Source organism: Phacochoerus africanus, chromosome 8, assembly GCF_016906955.1.
Source record: "Phacochoerus africanus isolate WHEZ1 chromosome 8, ROS_Pafr_v1, whole genome shotgun sequence".
NCBI classification, from domain to species: Eukaryota; Metazoa; Chordata; class Mammalia; order Artiodactyla; family Suidae; genus Phacochoerus; species Phacochoerus africanus.
Window position 1 is genome coordinate 56,602,808 of NC_062551.1, and position 6,776 is coordinate 56,609,583.

Below are 6,776 nucleotides of genomic sequence, written 5' to 3' on the forward strand. Positions count from 1 at the left end.
CTATAGCAATGGAATACTGCTGTGTTGCACTGGGAACTCTGTCTGGTCACCTATGATGGAGCATGATAATGTGAGAAAAAAGACTGTATACATGTATATGTAACTGGGTCACCATGCTGTACAGTAGGAAAATAATCATCTTGGGAAAATACAATAATAAAAAACAATGTGATAAAAAAATTAAAAAATAAAAATATGCTTCTATCAGTTCCTAAATCCAGTCTTTCAATTTATACAGCACACACACACACACAAATACATGCCACACAGATGCTGTTTTGCTTATATGTCTTGTTTGTCCATATAAAAAATTCACAAATCATACTTCTTTGCTGGCACTTTAACAGGTTTCAAAGGTAGATAAGGGTATCTGAAAAGAATAATGATTTAGCATTTCCTTAACACACTATTTTATCATGCATTAGTGTTTTATGTCCCAGACTTTATGGCATAACACACACACACTCAATTCCTGTGATAGGTGCCATTATACCTGCCTTTCTGACATAAAAGCAAATGAATCTGCTGATTCCATCCAGAGATGGAGCCATTCTCCTCTTCATTACCTGAACTTGTCATGGTGCAGGTTCCTAAAGTATTTGACTGTCAGCAGGGCGTGTACATGCATTAAGATATCTAAACTTAATTCCTAGTTGATAGCACTCTGTAGAATAAACCTTTACAAATACATGGAATCGTGTTATAATGAAAATACAAAATACTACCAGTCTAAAACTATATGTCACATTGTGAAATCAAGACTAGCTATAGATCTGGATCATAATTTGAGGACATCTATCTAGCTTTGGGGCAGAGCCTGGTGGTTCAGTGCCCTGTGTTTAACAGACCACACTCTTGCACAGAGTTTGAAGTCCTCACTCTGCCCTACACAGCACATGTCGACAGATACCTAACCTCTCTGTGTTACCCTTCCCTCTAGAATTAAAGTCACAGGTGTCCCTGGCTCATGGATTTGTGAAGAAAGAAGTGTACACTGCTCTTCAACATAGTTTTGGAAGTCCTAGCCACAGCAATTAGACAAACAAAAGAAATAAAAGGCATCCATATAGGAAGAGAAGAGATAAAACTGTCACTATATGCAGATGACATGATACTATACATAGAAAACCCTAAGGACTCAACCCCAAAACTACTTGAACTGATTAATAAATTCAGCAAAGTAGCAGGATATAAGATTAACATTCAGAAGTCAGTTGCATTTCTCTATACCAGCAATGAAATATTAGAGAAGGAATACAAAAATACGATACCTTTTAAAATTGCACCTCACAAAATCAAATACCTCGGAATACACCTGACCAAGGAGGTAAAGGACCTATATGCCGAGAACTATAAAACTTTAATCAAAGAAATCAAAGAAGATGTAAAGAAATGGAAAGATAGTCCATGTTCCTGGATTGGGAAAATCAATATTGTAAAAATGGCCATACTACCCAAAGCAATCTACAGATTCAATGCAATCCCTATCAAATTACCCATGACATTTTTCACAGAACTAGAACAAACAACCCAAACATTTATATGGAACCACAAAAGACCCAGAATTGCCAAAGCAATCCTGAGAAACAAAAACCAAGCAGGAGGCATAACTCTCCCAGACTTCAAGAAAGATTACAAAGCCACAGTCATCAAAACAGTGTGGTACTGGTATCAAAACAGACAGACAGACCAATGGAACAGAATAGAGAATCCGGAAATAAACCCTGACACCTATGGTCAATTAATCTTTGACCCGGGAGGCAAGAACATCAAATGGGAAAAAGAAAGTCTATTCAGCAAGCATTGCTGGGAAACCTGGACGGTTGCATGCAAAGCAATGAAACTAGACCACCCCCTCATACCATGCACAAAAATACACTCCAAATGGCTGAAAGACAAATATACGACAGGACACCATCAAACTCCTAGAAGAAAACATAGGCAAAACACTCTCTGACATCAACATCATGAATATTTCCTCAGGTCAGTCTCCCAAAGCAATAGAAATTAGAGCAAAAATAAACCCATGGGACCTCATCAAACTGACAAGCTTTTGCACAGCAAAGGACACCAAAAAGGAAACAAAAAGACAACTTACAGAATGGGAGAAAATAGTTTCAAATGATGCAACCGACAAGGGCTTAATCTCTAGAATATATAAACTACTTAGACAACCCAACAGCAAAAAAGCCAATCAATCAATGGAAAAATGGGCAAAAGACCTGAATAGACATTTCTCCAAAGAAGATATACAGATGGCCAACAAACACATGAAAAAATGCTCAACATCGCTGGTTATAAGAGAAATGCAAATCAAAACTACTATGAGATATCACCTCACACCAGTCAGAATGGCCATCATTAATAAATCCACAAATAACAAGTGCTGGAGGGGCTGTGGAGAAAAGGGAACCCTCCTGCACTGTTGGTGGGAATGTAAACTGGTACAGCCACTATGGAGAACAGTTCGGAGATACCTTAGAAATCTATCCATAGAACTTCCATATGACCCTGCAATCCCACTCTTGGGCGTCTATCCAGACAAAACTCTACTTAAAAGAGACACATGCACCCGCATGTTCATTGCAGCACTATTCACAATAGCCAAGACATGGAAACAACCCAAATGTCCATCGACAGATGATTGGATTCAGAAGATGTGGTATATATACACAATGGAATACTGCTCAGCCATAAAAGAGTGACATAATGCCATTTGCAGCAACATGGATGGAACTAGAGACTTTCCTACTGAGTGAAATGAGCCAGAAAGACAAAGGCAAATACCATATGATATCACTCATAACTGGAATCTAATATCCAGCACAAATGAACATCTCCTCAGAAAAGAAAATCATGGACTTGGAGAAGAGACTTGTGGCTGCCTGATGGGAGGGGGAGGGGGAGGGAGTAGAAGGGATTGGGAGCTTGGGCTTATCAGACACAACTTAGAATAGATTTACAAGGAGATCCTGCTGAATAGCACTGAGAACTTTGTCTAAATACTCATGTTGCAACAGATGAAAGGGTGGGGGAAAAATGTAATTGTAATGTATACATGTAAGGATAACCTGACCCCCTTGCTGTACAGTGGGGGAAAAAAAAAGAATGAAGTGTATAAGTTTAATATCTTCAACTAGTGATTTTACATATAAGTACCCTTAATATCATACATTCCATAGTTTTAAGGCTGCTACGACTGAAAAACCTGACGAAAAATTTCTAAATGGGAATTCAGGGTCAGTGGACACCACAGGATTCAGCTGACAGGACACATGCAGCACCTGCTTCATATCCCCACCCAGGACCTTCTAAGTCACAAGACAAACATTAGAGACTGAGCTGGGAGGATGGCCAGCAGGGATGTGACCATAGATGTGATCATCCTGACACAGACCGTGGTTGGACTCCTGGGGAATTTCGCCCTTCTTTGCCATTATATCAACCTTTACTTCACTGGGTGCAGGTCACGGTCCACAGACGTGATTCTTCAGCACCTGATTGTGGCCAACTTCTTGGCCCTTCTCTCTAAAGGAGTCCCCCAGACCATGGCAGCCTTCGGGTGCAAACTTTCCCCCAGTGATTTTGGATGCAAAATGATTTTCTTTCTTCACTGAGTGGGGAGGGGAGTGTCCATGGGGAGCATCTGCCTCTTGAGTGTCTTTCAGGTGATCACGATCAGCCCCCAGAACTCCAGGTGGGCAGCGCTTCAAGCAAAAGCTCCCCAGCACATTGTTCCCTCGATGTGCCTGTGTTGGATGCTCCAAATGCTGGTAAATACCAAGTATCCTCTCTGTGTAAATGGCAAATTGAGTGACAAAAACAAAACAAAGAAAAAAGATTTGGGATACTGTTCTGCTGTTCGTCATGACAAAGCTAGAGAGGCATTTATGCATTGCTGCTGTTATTCCCTGATGTTTCATTTTTGGGTCTCATGCTCTGGGCCACTGGCTCCATGGTTTTCCTCCTGTACAGACACAAGCAGCAGGTCCAACACATTCGTAGGAACAATGCCTCCCCTAGATCCTCGCCTGAGTCCAGAGCTACCCGAACCATCCTTCTCCTGGTGAGCATTTTTGTCTATTTTTACACTTTTTCCTCCATCTTTCAAGTTATTTTGACTTTTTTTGATAATCCCAACTGGTTCCTTGTAAACATTTCTGCAATCATGGCTGTGTGGTTCCCAACGGTGAGCCCCTTTCTGCTCATGAGCCGTGACGCCACTCTATACAGCCTCTACTTTGCCTGGATAAGGAATGCAAAATCACCTGCTATTATAAGAACTGTGTACATTGTATATCTTTCCACAGTGCACAATTTCCAATTGTTCTTTCCTAAGTCCCCCCAAAAAATTGAATTTCGAAAGATAGGGAATCGGTCATAGCACCCGTCTTTTTCGAAATGAAGACATGTAACCATATCGTCATGAAATACAGGTATCTTGTAAAGAACTGTTCAATTAAAGTGTTTCTGGTACTTTCAGAAAAGGAGTTCAGAACTTATAGTATAATAATAGAGATGATCTGCATATTCTGGAGTGTTCAAGTGGGTAGCCTTCAGTCTAAAACATCTTTTCCCAGGAATGAAATAGTCGTGGACTTGTAGATAAAGGTATACATGAACATGGGTCCGTGTGTGCAGGGGTCATTGATAAAAGTGAAGAAATCAATGTCCTCTCAGTGTAGACAATAGCCTGGTGTGGAGCCAGAGAGTCAACTCACTCTCAGCCAGGAGAACCTTTGGGAAACAGCTATGAATTTTATAGATAGCATCCTCAATAGATGGCAAGGGTTTACTGGAAACAGGTGGTTTTGAATTGAGAATAGCATGTTTAAATATTTTCATGTAGAGACAACAAGGTTGAAGGGAAGTGCTGCAAAAGGAGAAAAAAATTTCATTATGGCTGATTTTATAAATTTATATTTGACATAAAATATTTGTAAATTGAGTGCGTACCAGTTACCGTTCCATTCACATATTGTAATGTATTGCTATGGTTCCATAATTAGCACCTCTATCATGTTATATGATTATATTTTTATTTTTTATTATTTTTAATTTTTTATATTTTTGTATTTTTACTTGCTTTATTGTGATGCAAGAATATTCTTTTTTTTAGCATTTATTTATATATGTATTTTTCTACTGCACAGCATGGTGACCCAGTTACACATACACGTATACTTCCTTTTTTCTCACATTAAGTGTTCCATCATAAGTGACTAGACAGAGTTCCCAGTGCTACACAGCAGGATCCTGTTGCTAATCCATCCCGAAGGCAACAGTCTGCATCTATTTACCCCAAACTCCAAGTCCCTCCTACTCCCTCCCCTCCCCCCTTGGCAACCACAATTCTATTCTCCAAGTCCATGATTTTCTTTTCTTTGGAGAGGTTCTTTGGGCCATATGTTAGATTCCAGATATAACTGATATCATATGGGATTTGTCTCTTTCTGACATACTTCACTCAGGATGATAGTGTCTAGTTCCATCCGTGTTGCTGCAAATGGCATTATTTTTTTAATGGCCAAGTAGTATTCCATTGTGTATGTGTACCATATCGTCCTAATCCAATCATCTGTCAGTGGACATTTGGGTTGATTCCATGTCTTGGCTATTGTGAATAGTGCTGCAATGAACATGTGGGTGCATGTGTCTTTTTTAAGTAGAGTTTTGTCTGGATATATGCCCAAGAGTGGGATTGATGGATCATGTGGTAGTTCTATGTACAGGTTTCTAAGGTACCTCCATACCGTTCTCCATAGTGGTTGTACCAGATTACATTCCCACCAACAGCGCAAGAGGGTTCCCTTTTCTACACACTCCCTCCAGCGTTTGTTATTTGTGGACTTCTTTTTTTTTTTTTTTTTTTTGGCCTTTTCTAGAGCCACTCCTGTGGCATGTGGAGGTTCCCAGTCTAGGGGTCGAATCGGAGCTGTTGCTACCGGCCTCCACCACAGCCACAGCAACACGGGATCCTTAACCCACAGAGCAAGGCCAGGGATCAAACCCTCGTCCTCATGGGTACTGGTAGGGTTTGTCACCGATGATCCACGATGGGAACTCTCTCTTTACTTTCTTTTTTTTTGTCTTTTTTTTTGCTATTTCTTGGGCCGCTCCCAGGCATATGGAGGTTCCCAGGCTAGGGGTCTAATCGGAGCTGTAGCTGCCGGCCTATACCACAGCCACAGCAGCTTGGGATCCAAGCCGTGTCTGTAACCTACACCACAGCTCACGGCAATGCCAGATCCTTAACCCACTGAGCAAGGCCGGGGACCGAACCCGCAACCTCATGGTTCCTAGTTGGATTCGTTACCACTGTGCCATGATGGGAACTCCTATTTGTGGACTTCTTAATAATGGCCATTCTGACTGGTGTGAGGTGGTATCTCATGGTAGTTTTGATGTGCATTTCTCTAATCAGTGATATTGAGCATTGTTTCAAGTGCTTGTTGGCCATCTGTATATCTTTCTTGGAGAAATGTCTATTCAGGTCCTTTGCCCATTTTTCCATTGGGTTGTTGGCTTTTTTGCTGTTGAGTTGTATAAGATGATTGTATGTTTTAGAGATTAAGCCCTTGTCAGTTGCATCGTTTGAAACTATTTTCTCCCATTCTGTAAGTTGTCTTTTTGTTTTCTTTTTGGTTTCCTTTGCTGTGCAAAAGCCTGTCTGTTTGATTAGGTCCCATTGGTTTATTTCTGCTTTTATGTCTGTCGCTTTGGGAGACGGACCTGAGAAAACATTCGTAAGGTTGATGTCAGAGAATGTTTTGCCT

The 6,776-nt window shown here is 40.7% G+C and overlaps 1 pseudogene; it reads left to right on the forward strand.

The window, feature by feature from the left end:
• The first annotated feature begins 3,350 nt into the window (after window positions 1-3,350).
• LOC125133243 (vomeronasal type-1 receptor 4-like) lies at window positions 3,351-4,384 on the forward strand (annotated as a pseudogene).
• Window positions 4,385-6,776: the final 2,392 nt, after the last annotated feature.